The following is a 5,399-nucleotide window of genomic DNA, read 5'->3' as shown; positions in this document are numbered from 1 at the left end:
CGGTTTTTCCATTATACTAGATTGCACAGAGGGGCTGACAAAGCAGCACTCTCAGCTGAGGAGGCTGGGAGGGGAAGGGGCACAAGGATACTGTGCTAGAGGAGGGGGGATTTGATTGCCAGTACTGCTGCTGGTTCCTTGGTCTGCCTTCTACCATATTAGCTAGGCCTATTTATCTCCAGAGTGAATTTCATTCGAAGAGCATTAATCTCCCAAGAAGATGAAAAGCAATTGGCTTTTAAAAAAATAAGAAAAAAAGATCACACTGTGCTTTGTTTCAGAGTTTGAGATTTGAATGCCAGACAGGCTCTACCATTCCTGTCATTCCTATCAAAGGCCGTGTATGTTGAAATGCTGAAGTGGAAGGACTGCATGGAAAGCAGCCTTTTTAAGAAGCTGAGGTTTTGTAAGTACAGAAGCTGAGATGGGAGCGTAACAAAGGCTCTGTGTTGTGCTGTTGCACATCAGAGCCAATAAAACCCTAAGGGGCACATCTCTAGTACCATGTCTAGCAGATTATGCATGCAACTCCAGTTGCCAGTAATGAGTTGTGTGGCTAATCTGTCATGCACAGCACTGCACAGTTCCCCTTCCCCCAAGGGGCTGAGCTCATGGCATTTTATTTCCCCCCCAGGGTGCTGAGCACCGTTAGAGTCTCTTCAGTTAGTGGGACAGGAAAACACTGTGTTCCACCTGGCTGCCCAGTCAGAAAACAGAAAGGAAAATCATCTTTAATAACAAGTCCAGCCACCACAGACAGGGCTGCTAGACCCCAGCATGGTTAGCATTCAGGGGCAGTTACCTATCTACAGTGACATGCCATGAATTAATAAGAGGCATTAGAAATGGCCCTAATGGAGCACAGAAAAGCCCGGCCCTTGTTTTGTTTTCTCACTGATTTAACAATCCAAGTGTTTTCAATTTACAACTCAAATGCTTATTTACAAAAAAATTGCCAGCATGACAGAGTCCTCTTGAAATATGAAAACTCAAGTCATGCTCCAGCTCTGACAACATCACACACACACATTCTGTCACGCATCAGCTTTTGCTGTAATTGGAGCAGAGTCCAGGCTGCTGGGCTGTAGCTGCACTAGGTCTGTGAGGCTAATGTGATTACCTGCTTGTTCAAAAAAAGTGAAAGAAAAATCTTTATTCCAATACACACCTAGCAAAAGATTTTAAAAATGGCTGGTTTATTTCAACCTTCAGAAGCTGAATTTCCCAGGGTGTTCCTCAGGTGAATTTTATCAGAAGCATGAGTCTTTGAAGGTGATTTATTAAATCAGCAGTTAATATTTATACTAATATATGTGTTAAAATTGTTTTAATAGCAGTGATATTCCCATGCAATGATAGGACTTCAGCAATGGGAGCTTTAAGGAAAAAAAAATGTAAATACTAGGAGTTTTAGCACTAAAATCTCCAGTTATTTTCCTACAAATTAACAGTGTCTCAGCCTTGTGTTCATGGCCCTGGTCAGGTACAGGCTGTTCTGCACCCAGCCTGCTGTGCTCCTCACTGTGTACCAAGGCTCACTTCCATTCAGCCCCAGCAGCTGGAGCCCAGCTCTCCAATACAAGGCTGGGAAGTGCCATCAGCTTCAATTTCCCAGCTGCTGCCTAAGACAGGAGCAGATTTTCCCAAGCCTGCAGCATAATAAGGGGTTTTGGTTATTCTTCTGCCAGCTTTGCAATACTTGGAGATTGGACTCCCACTAGACTGGGTGTTGTACATGTTTTAAAAGAACTATCCATGCCCCTGGCAACACACATTTTTCCTACATGCATGGACAGATGCAGCAAGCAAACAAGGAGAGCAGGAGGTGGCTGTGAGCACAAACTCATCAGATAATAGAGGAGGAGGACAGAGGTGCCAAGGCTGGCCAGGCTTCACAGGTGGGACAGGTTGTATGGAACAGAGGAGAATCAAATTGTGTTGAATAGAGGGAAGGGGAACAGTGGAGCACATGCCACAAAAGAATGGGGTAGACACCAAAGGACCACAAACCCCAAGGCACAGGTCTCAGGTTTGCTTGAAAACAGAAACTTCTTCCTTACAAGAGCAGATGAGAAGAGTATCAGTAAAAAGATGCCAATCAGTAAGAATGTCAGGCTGGGGGAGGGTGTTTGGAGAATGATGTATTTTGTCTCTCCCTCACAATGACATGTTTTGAAAGCTGTTTTAAAACAAACCCTGAGTGTTCAACAGGGGACAGGACCCTTGATTTTTTCTTTTTTTGGACAGGGTGATAGGAGAAAGGGTGGAATGTGTGATGTGTATTATAATGGTTCACAGGGAAGAGGCATCCAAGACCCAAAACACACTGGCCACATCAGGAATATTTTTATCAATGGTTTATTTGAATATTTACATTTTGAAGAAAGAATCTTCTTTGTTTGCTCTGCACACCAGGGACTTGGCCAGTCTAAACAGCCAAGGTTTCTAATGTAAATAATTGTTCTTCTGCCTTGTATCATGCATGAGGATTAGAGGTGGGAAGTCCCTCAAAAAAGAGGGTGCCTTAAAGAAGATAAGCCTCAAAAGTGCCAATGGAAGTGGCACATGAGGTTTTCCCCTCTGTTGCCCTCCTTCTCTCATGTATACCTGTGCACCTCCTGGAGAGGGATGCTGGGATTTTAACGTTTTATGTCAGGTCATTTATTTTGGTAAACTGTGTATATTAGCAGAGGAGGGAGGAGAAGGCTGGCTCAGAGCATCTGTCCTTGTCACTATGCCAGCAGATACCTGCTTCCCACCTGGCAGTAGCTGATATCTTGTGCACTGATGGGCTGCTGCCTTTTTTTTTTTTTTTTTTTTTTTTTTTCCACCCTTAAGCTGCTTGTGGAAACCTGCTATGTTCTGAAAACAGCCACTTTTTTATGCCAGCCTTCTGGCCCAAATACCTAAGGCTTTGTGACTGTGGTGTCTACCTCATGATTATTGTTTCAGGGCCAGTAACATTGTAAAAGTTCTGTTTCAGAAATTGTGACTAGAGCACGTCAAAGGAAATCACATTGAGATGGATTGTTCTGACTGTAAATGAGAAACTTATTTTGCCAGGAGCTGGTCCTCTTTGCACTCCTGGGCTGGCAGGTCTTGAGCCATCAGCAGCACTCTGGAATCTTACTGGAAAATCTGCACGGGCTGCTCTTCAAGAGACTTCAGAGGAAGGAGAGAGCTTAGTAACTTCAGTTAATTTGGTGAATAGCTAATGCATGTCATAAAACAAGCTGAGGGCTGGAAGATCACATTGAAGCTCCCATTTCTGACATAACTTTAAAATAATCACATGCAAATGAATGATGCATTATTGAAAATAAAAAAAAAAACACATCTGAAATTTCTGGGGTAAGCTTTTCTTGGCGCGGGACTGAGGAAGATGATACCCACTTACCTGTCTTGGTATATACAAAGAGCTGCAATAGCTCTAAAAAGCCCTGATAATAGCGGGTCTGTGCCGCCTTCCTCCGGCTGTGATGCCCGTGTGTCCCTGCGGGACGGGCCAGTGGGCACCTTCCCAAGCGGGGCCCGACCCTGAGCTCCCAGCTGGAGCCCGGTGCGAGCGGGCTCGGCCCTTCACTCCCGGGTTTCCGGCGTGGCCTGGGCCGCTCGGGGAGGGCACTTCGGACCCTTTCTGCAGCGATAGAAGGCCCTGGGGGTCCCCCTGTCCCGGGCCGCCCCTTCCCCCGGGCTCTCCTCGAGGCCGGGCCGCGGTGCCTCGGCAGGGAGCGGGGGCTCTGCCCGGGCCCGGAGGCGCTCCGCCAGGCAGCGGGGCCCCGGGGGCAGCCGCCCGCCCTCTCCGGCACTGGGGGGCGGTGGCTCCCGTCCCCTCCCGCCCCGTCCCGCCAGAGCCCCCCGCTGCCACCCGGGGGCGGAGCGCCCGGCCCGGCCCGGCCCGGCCCCTCCCGCCGCTGCCGCCGCAGCAGTGGCCGCGCAGCCCCGGGGCAGCGGGCAGGGAGCGGAGCCGGGCCGGGCTGGGCTGGGCTGCTGTAAGCGGGGAGACGCCGCCGCCGCCGCGGCAGGGGCGGAGCCGGCACCGGGGCATCCTCCCTTGGCTGTCTCCTTGCCGCCCGCCCGGCATCGCCGCGGCGGGCAGCGCGGCGGAGGGTGCTGCCAGCGCCGGCAGGGAGCGGCGGAGTCCCGCCGGGCTGCGCGAAGATGCTGTCCTACAGCGTGCTGGACGCCAACGTGGTGGACGTGGAGAAGCGGAGGAACCCCTCAAAACACTACGTGAGTGCCGGCGGGGCCCGGAGGGGCGCGGGGTGCGCACGTGTGAGGGGGGACGGGCCGGGCGCGGAGCGGTGTCCGGAGCGGTGTCCGGAGCCGTGCCCGGAGCGGTGCCCGAAGACGTGTCCGGAGCCCAGAGCCCTGCCCGGAGTGGTGCTCGGAGCGGTGCCCGGAGCCCAGAGCCCGGCCCGGAGCGGTGCCCGAAGACGTGTCCGGAGCCGTCCCTCGCCTCATGTGGGCGAGACGCCGGCCCCAGGTGAGGCGCCCGCGGGGCTGCCCGCGGCCTCTTGCTCGAGAGGTGCGACTGTTCTTCCTCACCCTCATTCGTTTGGTTCTTGGCTCGTTTCAGGGTTACCATTCTGGAGTTTCCTTCTCTTCCTCCTCACTAGTCCCCGGGCAGGATGGGGCAGGTCTCCCGGATCCCCAGGCTGTCCCCGTCTTGGCCGGGGTGCGCGGTGGGAGCGGAGCAAGGTTCGGCTGCGGCGGGGTCGGGCGGCCGGCGGTGCTGAGCGCATCTTTGCTCGTTCTCACCCCTAAGTAACATTCAGACCTTTTTTGAGGGGACAGTCTGTCTGCATGCTTCCCAAGGCAGCTTCAGCGTTTGAATCTCTTTTATCTCTTTCACCTTCCTTTCACACCTTACTGCCAATAGCACAGCATTAGAGGAGAGTTTTTAACAATTTTCCCAGACTCCTGTGTTGCAGCCTGTCATGTGGAGGTGTCTTTGCCTGAAGGAGTTTGCAGCATGCAGTCAGTAGCTTTTCTCTCTCCACATTAGTAGAGAAGTATCTTTGCTTCTCTCTGTCTCACTGTTTCTGTTTTAGTTGCACCAAATCCTTTAACTGTTTCTCAAGATACAACATGTATTTTAAAACACAGAAAGTTGGATTTTGTCTATAGAGATGGTAAACCTTCCAGCTTTGGTAAGGAAAAGCCTGAGGGAGTATTGCATCTGGTGTGAAATTGCTCTGAGTATACTGTGTTTCCTGGCATTGTGTGTCTGCCAGATTTCTCCAGAGCTGATCAGCAGCTGAATGGATTGTTGAAAAGATAAGGCCAAAGATTGGACATAAACCTTTATATTAGTGTTGCATATCACTGAGGTTTTTCCTCTGAGGCTTAAACCATAATCCCGTTTAAGGCTAGAGGGCACTATGTTGCTGGGAGAT

The sequence above is a fragment of the Fringilla coelebs genome (assembly GCF_963513975.1).
Source record: "Fringilla coelebs genome assembly, chromosome: 8".
Taxonomy (NCBI): Eukaryota; Metazoa; Chordata; class Aves; order Passeriformes; family Fringillidae; genus Fringilla; species Fringilla coelebs.
This window is presented reverse-complemented; position numbering follows the sequence as displayed.